General features: G+C 43.6%; 1 protein-coding gene and 1 long non-coding RNA gene across 6 annotated transcripts in view; one reads left to right on the top strand and one right to left on the bottom strand.

Annotated features, from left to right (window-relative positions):
• Positions 1–14,014, bottom strand: part of CHST3 (carbohydrate sulfotransferase 3) — a 45,598-nt gene that overhangs the window by 27,534 nt on the left and 4,050 nt on the right. The window contains exons 1-2 of one of the 5 annotated variants that reach the window (XM_081004738.1): positions 12,773–13,535; positions 10,555–10,703 (exon numbers count right to left, since the gene is read on the bottom strand). The exons of 2 other annotated variants lie outside the window; for them this stretch is intronic. The gene's annotated coding sequence lies outside the window, so the exon portion shown is untranslated. Of the gene's footprint in view, positions 1–10,554; positions 10,706–10,879; positions 11,127–12,772; positions 13,536–14,014 lie in introns of those variants that run through there. 2 more of the 5 variants (XM_081004739.1, XM_081004737.1) reach the window with 2 other exon arrangements.
• The window catches only part of LOC308476847, a 63,717-nt gene that overhangs the window by 48,514 nt on the left and 1,189 nt on the right, over positions 1–14,014 (top strand). Inside the window, exon 4 of the long non-coding RNA XR_013986133.1 lies at positions 11,935–12,192. This is a non-coding gene — a long non-coding RNA (uncharacterized lncRNA). The remainder of the gene's footprint in view (positions 1–11,934; positions 12,193–14,014) is intronic.

The following is a 14,014-nucleotide window of genomic DNA, read 5'->3' as shown; positions in this document are numbered from 1 at the left end:
CTCCATTTGCAGGGTTTTAGGGTTTTTAAATGCAGTAAACGGATGTCCCTCCTGCTCACAGTAGATATACAAATACGGGTAATATTTGCGCTGCTTAAAGAAACATTCACTTAATAGTGTTACAAGCGAAGCGTCTACAAGAAGCTATTTCTTCACTTGGATTCTTAGAACTGAGTCAATTCCCAACAGAGCAGTTTCAGTTAACTTCTCTGCCTCCTGGTGCATAAAGCAGCCTATTGAAAAGCATAAATGATCAGGAGCTCAGAGCAAGACTGGTACTTGGTTTCGAAAACCCTGCTTAGATTATCTTCGCAGCGATGGGTATTGAAAAGAGCCCTGCATCCATTTATGCATTTTAAAAGTCTCTGCTAGCTGACGTTCACTTAACTATTCTGATGGAATCTGCGATTGTGTGACGGCTGCTCTTTCGGTTTCCTGAGCTTACGGCTTCCATTAATCAGTTTCCACCCAGACAGCAAAGCTTTCCATGTCGTGTCCAGGGTCTGTAACTGCCAAGATGTGAACATGTCAATATATTTGAGGAACTGGGGTGGAGGGGTGAAATAAAATATGCAAATCCCTTTACATAGCTTCAAACATGCTTTTCAGTTCCATTTCTTTTTGAACTCTCGGTTTCTGAATTCAGAAACTTTACCAAAGCCTCTGAGAAGACCATAAGGTTAAACTAGACATGACAGCAACAGAATTGTGTGTTTAAACCTGGATATGTCACAACCACATAGAATCCAGGGGAGCTTAGTAGTCTGGGCTGTCTGAAAACCAGAATGCATTTCAATGATATATTTTTTTTTTGCAAAATGTCAAAAAAGGAGAGTTTTAGAGCTATTTTTTAAGGAAATTGGCTGTCATGTTTACAAGGGTCAAATACCAGCTATGTCCGGGAAATTCAAAACATATGGCAACCCTAAGCAAATGTCTTCCAAAAAATCAAGTACAGTATTGTGATGAGAAATCCTTTTCTTTCCATTCTTCCCAAGCTATGCTCTCTTTGACATCAGTGTACGGTATAATTGCATCTTGCACGCGATTATCTGTGATGATTTCAACCTTATGCAATTGAAAGCCGGTCGGTCAAAATCCCACAAATTAACTGTGTGCAAGGTGAAGAACTTAGAATCTCCTTTTGGGCCAAGTTTTTCTGGCATGGAAAGAGCTTTTAAGCTCCCTGCCTTACTTACCAGGCTTTGGGATGGTCTCGCGAGATCTGGCAGGGCCACCTGAGTTCCCACAATATCTTGCGAGAACTCAGCCAGCCCCACGAGATCTCATGAGACCATCCCAGAGCCTGGTAAGCAAGCTCTCTGCCTTACCTGGAAGGTAAGGATGATTGTGCAGGGCAATTCCGGGGGGGGGGGTATGTATCTTTGCCTATATGTGCCATTCCAGAAATATAACCCCCATGCAAGACATAGTAGTAGTAGTAGTAAAAAGCAACTGTGATATGGAACTATGTAAGCCTCACATGGTCAATTCACATTTCTGGCGTATCTGCATGCAGCTTCTACAGATGTTGATTTTTATATGTGACTATGCTTCAGAAAGTATCATGTATCAGTCCAGCCGTGTTTTTTCCCCAATTAGATGTCAAGCTGAGGTCATATACACACATGTGCATTTGAAATCGTGTGACATTTGAAATATCTTCCTCAAGGCAACGGGGTCCTCAGTGTGTTGGCCAAATTCCAACATGAGTAATGAAGAATTTATCTACCGAAATGCTTCGTATGGCTGGAGCAAGGCATGACATTCTTTCACATAAAGTTGACAAAACTCCTGTTTGCTACAAGGCCTCCCTTTAAAAGGCACAGCCTGGTAGCTGACACGGCACCAAGACTCCATTAGCCTACCCTTTGTCCAAAGTCTTCTTGAACCATGTATCTGATTCTGTAGTGTAGATGAGAACTAATGTATCCGGTTTGAGTTAAAGGAGTGTGCAATGCTGAAAAACAGGGTTTTGGGGGGTTGCCGGGTGGGGAGTAACAGTTTAGCAGAGGTGCTAACAAGTTCCTGCAGAGAGAACTGTGAAGATTGCACTGATACGGCCTTGAATCTAGCACTGCTTGTCTGTGTGCTTGCTTCTGTGCCCCAATAAATATATGTTTATAAATAGATCGTTACAAAAATATCTTTATTCCTTTATCTCTGCCCTGTAAAGACTGTTGGGAACAGGGAAGTAGTGCATGGAAACAATATATTTACTGTCCACCGCTAAATAATTATCACCACCTATTCCAGAAAAGTTGACACATCAAAAACAGTGCAGGTACTCTGAAAATAATGCCAACAGCTAAGTCAGCTGTGAAAATTTAATGAGGGAACAAGTGGAAAAGATGCACTATAGAATCTCATACCAAAGTCATACACTGACAAATTCTGATGTTTCAGTCCAAAAAGAGCAGGTGTGAGGTATTTGAGAGAGTAAGTTCTGCTCCTCCAGCATATAGAACAAGTGGCTAAGCATAACAACTTCATGCTCAAGGATGTTTCCAAACACAGCTGAAAGAGATGAAGTTGAATGAGACAGTAAAGCAACTTAGGTACACCCTGGTCTATCCAGGGATGTAGCTACTCAATGAGTAGAGCTCCTACAGAGCTCCTGGAAGGCCTGTAGTTGGAGAGCAGCTGTAGCTGCTGACCGTGAAATCGGCTGACATGAAAACTACTGTGGTGAGAAAATGGACATGTGGAGCCATAACTGCTGTGTTAAATGCTTCTACAAGCCTCCTCATTTTGCCAGATTTGAGATTCTGACATTCTGAAAAATGGAAGTAGTTATTATTATTTTTTAAAAAAAGAATCACGTGAGGAACATAACATGATCCAGTCCCTTGGAGAGAATCAATCACTTGAAGGAAGCAGATGTTCACCGCTGGTAAACAGAGCCAGGAAAAGGTATTTCAAATAATTAGGTGCCTGAATAAAAATTCTAGGCACCTAGAGGACCAGGTGCCTGGGATTTTTTCCAGCTGAACTTCCGTATTTGCATATTTGAACTTAAAATAAAAAGTAGGAACTAGGTGCAGCAGTAGAAAGTTTACCTTAAATTAAATCTATTTTTAAAAGCTTCCCCTTATCAGTCTCCCTCTGCAATAATCTTTATTAGAGAATGTAACATGCTCTCTCTCTCTCTCTCTCTCTCTTTCTCTATCTCAGTTACCTTCTTTAGTGCTGGATCAAAACTCCTCATTTACATGCTTGCTGTCTGGGTAAGGGAGGCAGAATTAAAAGTAATAAATGGCCTATTGTTAGCTGAAACAGAGAGAGTCTCTGTGCACCTTTTAACACTTCCCTCTTCGGATAAGCTGCTCCCAGCTGACGCTCAGCTTTCTGACACAGCTAATGTTCACTGAGATTTGAGATGTTTAGTTGGGGGCAAGTGAAATGCAGCATATTTTCTCCCAAGAAGAAGTTGGTCGGTGTAACCAATGCACTAATGCAGACTGAAACTTCTTTACATGACTCAAAATTCATTGGGCTGGGGCAGGAAGATGAATAACATAACATAACACAGCTACCCATTACTATCCATCACGGAGTACAAGGGGAGAACTTAAGATGATGCTGTTTCGCGGGGGCAGCCTTGGTTTTCGCATAGCATTATCAGTCCTGCTCTTAAAATATACAAAGAGGAGCAAGATGTCATGGACTGGCTAGATGAAGAGGAGTGGTGGAAGGTACCAGCTGAAGAACCCCCAAGGAAAGAAGACTCAGAGCCAGAGAGAGAAGATGGAGCAGACTGGGAGGAGGTTTCAGAAGCTGAAGAGGTAACAGGGCTTAGTGAGCAGGAAGTGTCTGTGGCAGAGAGCAGCCCAGCGGCAGAAGCAGAGGCAAAAGAGGAGGGGAACCAAGAGGCAGGCAGGTGAGGAAGCCAAGTGGTCTCCCTCTTGCTGCAACCAGCTCCCCTCGCCCTTGGTCTCCCAGAACCAGAAGAGGTATGAAAAGGGTGGAGCACAGACAGGCACAGAGACAGTGCCTCAGCTTGCTTGGGAAGGACCCTGGGGAGGAGATTTAAGGAGCTGTGGTAAGGTGGGGAACTTCAGTCCTCTCAACTGCCTCAGAGAAGTGAGTTCTACTGGCAAGAGTTGCTGTGCTCTCTAGGCATGGCCTCTGGAGCTGTCTTGTTTCTCTGAATAATGAGTTAACCTCACTGAAGCCGTGTGAGTTATTGCTGACCTGCTCCTGGCACCCACAGCTGTCACAACTAATGCCAGTGGTGAATAATGCCAGTGACCTAGCATGGTCTTCTCTCCTCTTGAGTGTGCCTACACTGGAAGCTTATGCTTGGTGCCATTTCCCAGTACTCTGGGCTCAGAACTTTTCATTTGCAAGACAATTATAGCCCATTGAGACTAATTTCCTCTTTCTTGCAGCTGTGTGCTCTCACCATCCCACCTAATGAGGATAATTATAAATTAGCATATCTTGCCTTCTCTGTGGGGAATACATGTGCCTGGAATACTTTCTTTTGGAGGGATAAGAAAATGGAAGAGTGTAGAGTTGATTTTTTAAAATAAAGCAAGGTTTAAAAAAGGGAGGATGAGTCAGCCAACCAGCTGCTAAGGATGACTGCAAATATTAGCCCATTTATCTGTGCCTGTATCTAGGGGCCACCCTACAAGAAAGGAAGTACCTTTCATTACGCAGGTGACTAAGGAAACTCTATGGAAGCATGAAGTCACATTTTCCCAAAATGACTCAGTGTTCAGCAAAATAACTCTGTGAAGTGAGAAAAACCATGGTCGTAGAATTATTTAATTGATTCACACTCCTTTTCTCCACCATCCACCTCTTTTTTATGTCTGAAAGCAGAGAAAGATGAAAACACAGTGGAAAATAATACACAGCTATGACTGCTCCGCTCCAACAAACTGTTCTTGCTCCCTGGAATTTGCCCGCGATGACAGGCTCCATGGAGCTTGTGTATTAATTAGCTGCAAGTAATAGGATCAGACCTGGTATCAAACAGGGAGAGGAGACTTTCCATTTGGGGAGAAGCCAAATTTGCCCCACATTTAAACAGGGGGTGACCTGGCTTAGCCTCTGGATAGAGAGCGATGATCTCCTGCCTATCAAAAGCACTTCTCTATACTGAACATGAATGCTGTCCTTTCTCAGCCACTCACAGTATGGCAAACAGCACTACTGGGCGGGGGGGTGTAGATTATGTTATGTTGTCTAGAGTGCCGCTGCAGCAGCAAGGACTGCACAGTGCCGTTCAATCTGGCCCAACCTCGTGCAAAGACAGCTGGGGAGGCAGTGAACTAGAGGCAAAGTGTAACTGTGCATAGCAGTCCAGATGCAGCCTTTCAAAACAGGCATAATTTTGGCAAGGAGGGCGCAAAATAGAGGAACGTAGAAAGCTGCATTAGCAGATTTTTGGTTCAGCATTGTCTGCACTGATATGCAGTAGCTCTCAGGATTTCAGAGAGGGGTCTCACCCAGCCCTAGCTGGGAATTGAACCTGGAACCTTCTGCATACAAGGCAGAAGGTTCTACCACTGAGCTGCAGACAGACCAGGAAGCATAAGCATCTGGGGAAGGCTCCCACCACCTTTCCCCTCCCTATAGGAATGAGCATGATGTGAGCCTCCAGGCTACAGCCCTTCCTGCAGACAGAGAGACCAGGAAGCATCAGCATCTGGGTCAGGATTTCCCCCCCATTTCCTCTGACGTGATCCACTCACTCCCCAGACACTGCAGCTGTCCTTGGAGACAGTGGCATTCACGAAAATATATATATATATATATATATATATATATATATATATATATAAAAGGTTGGAAAGCCCTACATTAAATAATTCACTATTCATTAGAAGAACTTTGAGAAAGCCACAAAAAGTAAAAACAACCAAGACAGTAGACGTCTAATTAACAGAGCAACTGGCTGGGCTATTTATATTATTGTTGGCTGCATATGATCAATTACCTGCAGTGGGGCTACAGGCAAGGAATAAGATGAAGGGCATGGTTTGCCTGTCTAGGCACAAAGGAAACTGCTGCTCCAGCCTGAGGGGACTGTCAAGGTTGCCTTGGGCATGGAGCATGTGGTGTGTGAAACTAGCACAGGCTGAGTTCCAGTACAGACACTTCTCTTTGCAGAAAGAAAGAGAAACCTAGACAGCCTCTTCCAAGTTCTCAATTATCATTGTCCTGCCCTGCCCAAATATGTGGTCCTGGTCTCATATGTCCTTAGCTGCTCCCCATCCTTACCTAGTATTCTTTTGGTGACAAAAGCATACCCGTGAAAAGGCATTGCTAACCAAACCAGTACAGCTCTGTCCCTAAAAAAGTGTTAAGTTGTGGGCGAACATGTCAGGCGACACAGCGATTCTTTAAACAGCTCTTCTTTATTCAGATGCCAGAACAGAACTAGGCTGAGGAGCTCAGTCAGCCTGCTTATATAGAGCTCCAGAACAATGCAACTGTTGCCATTTTCTAAAACTATCCAATCACTGAATGTCACTTTTCGATCCTTCATTTGCATACAAAACTATCCAATCACTGAACGTCACTTTTCGAGCCTTCATTTGCATAATTATCTACAGTATCCCGCTGCTGGCCCAGGGTGAGAACTTCAGTACATAGCAAAAAGTATCTTTCATGATGACAGCCAAGGCAGCAAACTACAGGGTGAGTCTTTTAAAAGAGGCCCCGTGGAACATGTGTACTCTGTACCCACGGGGCCTCTTTTAAAGGACTCACCCTGTACATACCCAATGAGAGTGTGTGTATCAGCAGCTAAAGTGGTTTCAAATGCTCAGAATGCTCCTTTCGCTTAAACCAAAAGGGATAACTTTACAAACCATTATCACAATAGGGATGCAATGAAACAGAAGTTATGCTGGCCTATGATCCCATGCACAGCTACCTGGGAGTAAACCACATTACACATGGTGGAATACAGTAAGCAACTATTGAAGTTTCACCACATGAAAATGCTCGCTGCTTCAAAATGTTTGTGGGTTGTTTTTTTTAGGATATCCATATAGCAAAGTTATACGACAACTTTAGACAAACAGTATTTTTGTATGGCAGTCAACGAACATGAAAGCAGAAAGCATGGCATCATCACGAAGCCATAAGACATTTCACGTTATCAGCCCTTGAAGCCACCACAGGTTGTGTTGACAGCACTGTCTCTAGCAGCAGCACCCTATCCCCAAATTCAACAAAGATCCAATGGTAGACTGGGCACTGTTCTCTGGCTTGCCATCCGTGCTGATACCAAACTGAAGGATGCTCAGAATGCTTGCTTGCCTGGAGACAGAACTCACTCTGCATGGGGAAACCGAGGAAGCAGGTGTCAAAAAGGCAGAGGGGGGGGGGAGTAGTGACCCCCCCCACCCCCAACTGGCATTCAGCCCTGAATATTTCTTCATCACATCCTGTGACTAAAGGAAGCAAAATTGTGCAAAATAAGCAAATGTGTGCACAAAATAAGCAGATTAATGTATTATTGCAGGATTCACTTTCTCTTGACATAGAACTGGGCTGCCTAGGTACAAAATTTGGATTTTCCAACACATGCACTCCAAACTGCTGCAATCAGGGGTTCAGAGCAGCATCAGAAAATGCTCATGTGAACTGACCAAAAAGGGAGATCTAACACATTATGTCAGGAACACCCGCTTATGAATCATTACCAGTAGAATCCTATGCACATCTGGTTAGAGTAGGCTGCGGAGTCCAGCCTAAGGCTGCAATCATATGCACACCTGCCTGGAAGAAAGCCCCACTGTGATTAGTGGGACTTATTCCTAAGCAAACATGCATACAATTGGGCTGCATCAGAAAACTGGTGAGAAAACATCAAACTAGACGTACGGTCATAAAAGGAAAAATGTACTGTTGGCTGCATAGCAATTCTCTGCTTATGTGATATTTAGTTGTAATCTGTTTGCTTTATAGTCTCATACCACTGCACATATATTTCTGGCTTTTATTCTTTTATACTGAACTGTGTAGGAATTTTCTAAGGTACTGCAAATGTATTAGATGCCCAGTCCATGGTGGGAGTGGTGAAATATGCAGCATGGCCTAACTTGCCTTTCTGATACAGGAATTTTCAAATGTGTAGATAAAGGCTATTACAAAAACCCTTAACTCTGCATTTAGAAAGCCCTTTCCCTGTTGCTATTCCTAGGGGCATGGGGCATTTGGCAGAGTGGTCTTTCTCATCCGAAAAGCACTACATGTCCCAAAACAGTCTGTTACTTTCTTCTCTTAACTTTCTGACAGAACCACCTACTGTTCATGCTAATGATGTTCATGTTCAGTGGTGGTCAAATGTGCATGCTTGCAGACACCCGAGACGTCATAAAGACTAGAAAGATGTTCACCAAGCGATGAGTATGTTTGAAATCTGTAGCCTATCTCAACTTCCCAATTCCAGTTTTTCAAACATGCAAACAGAGAGAGATGGCTGGTCCAAGGGTTGGAAATTCCACAAGGGCCCTTAACTAGGCACTGAGAGAAGGTTCTTCTTACTGCTGTTCCTGGGTAAATGCAGCATCTGTTAAGTTTTGGCTCTGGTGAAAGGTCTGCAATTTCCCAAAGCCAGTCTATTACCTTTTCATCCTACTCATCTTTCAGTCAGGATCTAACTCAGCCCACAGCAGTGAAGCAGTTCATGCCTGGAACCTTGCTTTCATTCTTGTGTATATTATTCGTATTTTTTTATGTTTAGAGAAAGCTGTAATTACACAATTTAAAGCCCTTTCGTCCATTTTTCTCTGCTAAGAAGCCAATGCAGCTTTTGTTTGTTTTTCCTTTGTGCATCTGCAATCATTCTGCAAGCCCAATGGAGTACAGCAATGAAGAGGATGCAAGCAGGCTGACAGTGCAATCCTATGTGCGTTCACTCAGAAGAAACTTCCAGAGTTTTCAATGGGGTTCAGTTCTAAGGAAGAGCGCATAGGACTGCGGCCTCAATCCAAACTCAACATAACTGACTTTTAAGTAGATGTGCACAGGATTTTACTGTTAATGTTACAAGCCCATTTCAACTGAAATCTCTGGTGGACTTGGCAGGGTGGCATTAAGGATCAACTAGACCACACAGAGGCACAGAAAGAAAATATAATTAAAAAGCAGAAAAGAAGAGAGAGATTAGTGTTTCCTTGCCTAAGTTAAGCTCTTCTTTCCTGCAACAGCTGTCTGAAGGAAAAGTCATCATAACCCTGAAGGGACAGTAAAGGAGAGGCTTAATGCCAAAGCTTCTTAAAATGAAAACGAACTACTGCTTGCCTCAAAACGATCCTCGCAAATAAAATTTTGAAAAAAACCCACATGCATAAATAATGTGGACATTCTATGCCTCCCTCTTCAACCCACTTCTACCAGAATGAGTCTGGAAAGAGAAGATGTTCCCTTTCACAAAAACCAAAACAAAATTGCCTTGGGTAAGAAATCTATTCATATGTGGACTCCTGGTGAGTCATCTGCGTACTTGGACTTGGGATAATATCCACAAGTGATGAGTAGGGAGACAGAAAGAGGCAGCAAGTAGATTTGAGTCCTGATTGTGCAATGGCTGCCTGGAACCAAGAGTACGTTACCCTAGATCAGCTGGGATGCAGGCAGCGTCACTCAGTAGGGCTGATATCCTACCCCAATGGAATGTTGTGTATTGCAATACATATAATGCAACACCCTTTCCTTGAAAAAGCAGTGACCTCACATTCTATTCTTGTGCCACCACTTTCCCACAAAGAACCCTTGTAAGCATAGTACTCCAGGACTGGCGCTAATCAGAAAGAGGGAGAGATGAAACAGTAATCTCTTCACCCGTGCTACACATTCAGAAATTGAAAGAATTGGGAAGAAAAAGCCACACAGATATCCTACAACTGTAAAATCGATAACTCTGCTCTGACATTTTCTTTTCGCTATCTCTCTGAAGTTCAAGGAAGGTCATCTTCAGGGTCGTGCTTGTTTATTTTCCTCAGAGACCATCTCTTTAACTTCCTTGTCAAAATCCACTGGAGGTGGAAGACTCCTTTTTTATTTTTCGCTCACAACCCACTGGAGAACACCACCACATCATTACACACCTCTGCTCAGAATGGCACACCTGACAAAAAACATTGTACCTAATGTTGAGGGGGGCACCATTTCCCCCCTACAAAAACTCTCAGAAGAGCAATTCTACATGCATGGAGTAGTCCATGCTCAATGAGGGTTTTCCCCATGAAACTAACCCCCATCTTGCCACTTGCGAATGATGCAGTGTGTTTTTTCTTAATCATTTTGACCCAACTTTAAACTCTGCTTTTTGCCAGCTTTACTCCTCTATTCACACTAATACCTAGCTAGCAATGATTTTCTCTTCTCCTTCCCACCACCACGTGTTTTGGTTTTACAATCCCCTGCCACATCCCCCCCCCCCAAAAAAAACCCCACTGTAACATTCATCCAATTAAATTTCATTCAGAACCTTCTTTAAAAAACACAGATACTTTTAAAAAAAGAACTTGAAATACAGCTTGGCAGGAGGGGAGAATGACTCTGTGACTTGCCACAAGGAGTAACTGGTCAGTGTTACACAGAGCAGACTGAAGAGGCAGGAGAGTGTGGCTTTGGGCCTATCACAAAGGCCAGCCAATCAGCGCTCTGCATAATTGGGCTTCTCCTGGAAAAAGAAATGGTTGCTTCCAGCTTGATTCTCTGAGGAAGGTTATCTGTTTAGGAGAGAGAGAGAGAGAGAGAGAGAGAGAGAGAGAGAGAGAGAGAGAACTAAGTGCATTTTCCCTGTGGGCTCATCACTCATGCTATGTATACCTAAATGGCACCCTTAGAGATTACACAGCAGACCTCAGGCTGGAGGTGGTGTTAAGTGAAAAACATGATGTCTTACATGCCATGGTCTGCAGACCACCAGGAATGGCTGGGAAACTTATTGCTAAGCCGTGAGTTCGCCCAAGAGCAGGAGGCTTTGGCCTTAGAATTCCTGCCGTTAAAGACAACAGAGGTGCATCTGGCTGCTGCTCCTCTGCTTCCTCCTACAGTAAAATACAATGTTGGCTTGCTCTGTTCACACTCTTCCCTGCTGTGCCTTTAGGGCATGTTCAAAACCACAAACCTACATCTGCGTCTCAACAAACTGTTTTTCCAGGTCGGGATATTCTGGTTTCAAACACTGTGTTGCTCCCCCCCCCCCCCCCGAGATTATTTTTATAAAACAAATTCCTTCTCTCCCTATACTGTAAAATATGTGCCCACAGATTGCTACTCGGCTGTTATGGGAAGGGGGGGGGGAGAGTGAAACATGCCCCTTTTGACTTGATTTTTTCCCACCCTCCCTTACAACCGAGAGCCCAGAGAAGCCACTGAATGGGACGCCTGTTCCTTCAAGCTAATTTGGAATCGGCGTTTGCTTCTGTTTTACCACCTTAAAGCAGCTAGTGTGCTCAGTTTCCCCACCACCACCCCAAGGCAGCTCTTGGGAGGCAAGGAAGTGCTAAGAAAGAATTCCTTCATGTAAATCAATCCATTGTCATATTCCTGGTGAACGCTGAATATCCCAGCATCTGGAGGTGAACATTTCCAGGAAACCTTGCTCCATTTCCAGTCCAAGCATCAAGTCGGGTTTGTAAAAGTTACCAGGAAAATTAATTGTTTTTTCAACATCCACTTTGGGAACCATAAATCTCCCCAATTAGTAGGTGGGAAAGGCACCGAGCACTAATACCATGAGGGAGCAAGGGCTTACCCAATCGTTTCCCTGCCCACCCCCGGGGACTCTAAGGTAGGATGAAATGCTGCAGTTTACATATACACAACACCCTATTCTCCAGTTTGAATGAGGGATTTATGTGGATAATGCTTCCGAATACTAACAGGAATTATCCACAGAAGTCCTCACATGCTCTCTCTGAAGAATATACCCATGTGTCTGTCTCTCCATCCCAGAATTTGGCTGCAGCGATCAACTGTGTCAACAGAAGTCACAGCTTCCAATCACAGTGGCTGAGATCCAAGCTGGAAGAGAAATACCATGGATGAAATTTACGTGAACCTGCCTCTGCCAGCCCTGAAGCAGAAGCCTCCCAGGAACATTCAGATCCAGAATGATCCCCAGGCTCATTTTTTTCACCACTGAGTGATTTTGTGGAGGATGGAAGGAGAACTTTCCACACGTAAAGGTAGAAGGTTGGCCTGAAGGATGAGGTAATTGCTGGATATTTCTGAGCAAGTCCCCTTTTCCAGGGTCTGGCACATTCTGGACAGTAGCTAATTGTCTAGGTGATAACATCATGTCCCTTTCCAAAAACAAAAACACAAAGTCACCTTTGAATTTCACTTGCCGGTTAATATATACATGGAACAGCCATCCAAATTATTTTCTTTCTTTTTTTACTGGAGAATACTTGTTATTACTAGTATCATTTCTAAATGGTAGAACGTTTCACTGTTGTCTTCACAATAATCCTGTCAAGCTGGAGAAGCTCAGACACAAGGCCTTCTTCAAATCTTTCCAATGTAGGATACTCTTACATCAAAATCCAGTAACCTATGCAATGCGTCATGGCAGCTCTTTTAAATATTTCTATGTACACCGCTGCTATCCCTCAAAAATAAATAAATCACAAATTAAAACCACATAGTCAAGAAAAGGCTGGTGTAGCCTGTTGTTGAGGCCACAGCCTGCCAGCTAAGGAATGAATCAATAAACAGGCAGTTAAACCGATGAGAACATGGTTTTTTAAAAAAAAAATATTGAAAGAGAAGCAGAGGAGATGTGTAGGACCGGATATCAGTGTAAAATCAGAACGGCATTTGTCATGACTCTAAAGGCAGGATATAGTTACAAATTCTCTCAGTCTTCCTCCCTCAGGACAGAAGCCAATCACTAATGGCATGTCCTCCTGGAGGCTTCTGGGTAGTGTGAGAAGCAGCACCTCCAAAATAAGAAGTGTGATTTTGCACACTCACATTACTCCTCCTTGTATGCAGATTGCCTTGCAACTAGCTCATAACACCCTGAACCAAAGAGTGGAAAGGCAGGCATTTGTGTGGACTGAGCAAAAAGTATTAGAGTTTTGTAGCAATCAGGTATGCCTTTAAAAACTGACGTCCTCATTGAGATCAGGGTGAAAATATATGAACTGAGACCACAGTGCGAATGTAGGTGTATGATTGAAGCACTTTTCTTTGAAGCGTTAATATCATAATTGGAAGAAAATTAGTACATGAGCTGGCAATGTGAATTACAGTCTTTCTCTAATGTGACAAGAAAAGAGTCCATAACTCGCTTAATCTACAAATCTCCATATGTTCCTTTGTGAAGGAGCAGGGTCGGGGAGAGCTGTTAACTGCATGTGCTGCTGCTATCTTCCTTCCTTTCATTTCATGTGCTGTGTCCTCTTCCTTCATTTCTTGTGGAAGGCTAGAACCTCTTTAAAGAGGAGCTAACCATCTGGCAATTGATTTGGGCAAATGTTCTCCCCAACATCCCTCATCCAAACTTCCCAACTTCACACCTTGCCCTCTACTCCTTCAGTGCCACAGTCTTTTGCATTTTGAAAATTGGTTAAAGGTAAAGGAACCCCTGACCATTAGGTCCAGTCGTGACCGCCTCTGGGGTTGCGGCGCTCATCTCACTTTATTGGCCGAGGGAGCCGGCATACAGCTTCCGGGTCATGTAGCCAGAATGACTAAGCCGCTTCTGGCGAACCAGAGCAGCACACGGAAACGGTGTTTACCTTCCTGCCGGAGCGGTACCTATTTATCTACTTGCACTTTGATGTGCTTTCGAACTGCAAGGTTGGTTAGGCGCAGACAAATCCCACCACTGCACCTTGCAAATTTCTAATGCTAATTTCTATCCGGAGGGCAAATATTAAGTCACCACTCAGCTTGATCAATCATAGCTATGTAGCAATTCCATAGGAACATCTTAGAGCATTTCACCCCTTTCTTTTTGCTCTCAAAGGATGGCATTAAGTGCAGAGGTGACAAGCTTTCCTTGAGCAAATGCATTGGGCTTTTT

Source organism: Podarcis pityusensis (genome assembly GCF_964106645.2).
Source record: "Podarcis pityusensis genome assembly, chromosome: 5".
Classification (NCBI taxonomy): domain Eukaryota; kingdom Metazoa; phylum Chordata; class Lepidosauria; order Squamata; family Lacertidae; genus Podarcis; species Podarcis pityusensis.
The sequence above is the reverse complement of the archived record's forward strand: the minus strand, read 5'-3'. Positions and strand labels throughout refer to the sequence as shown.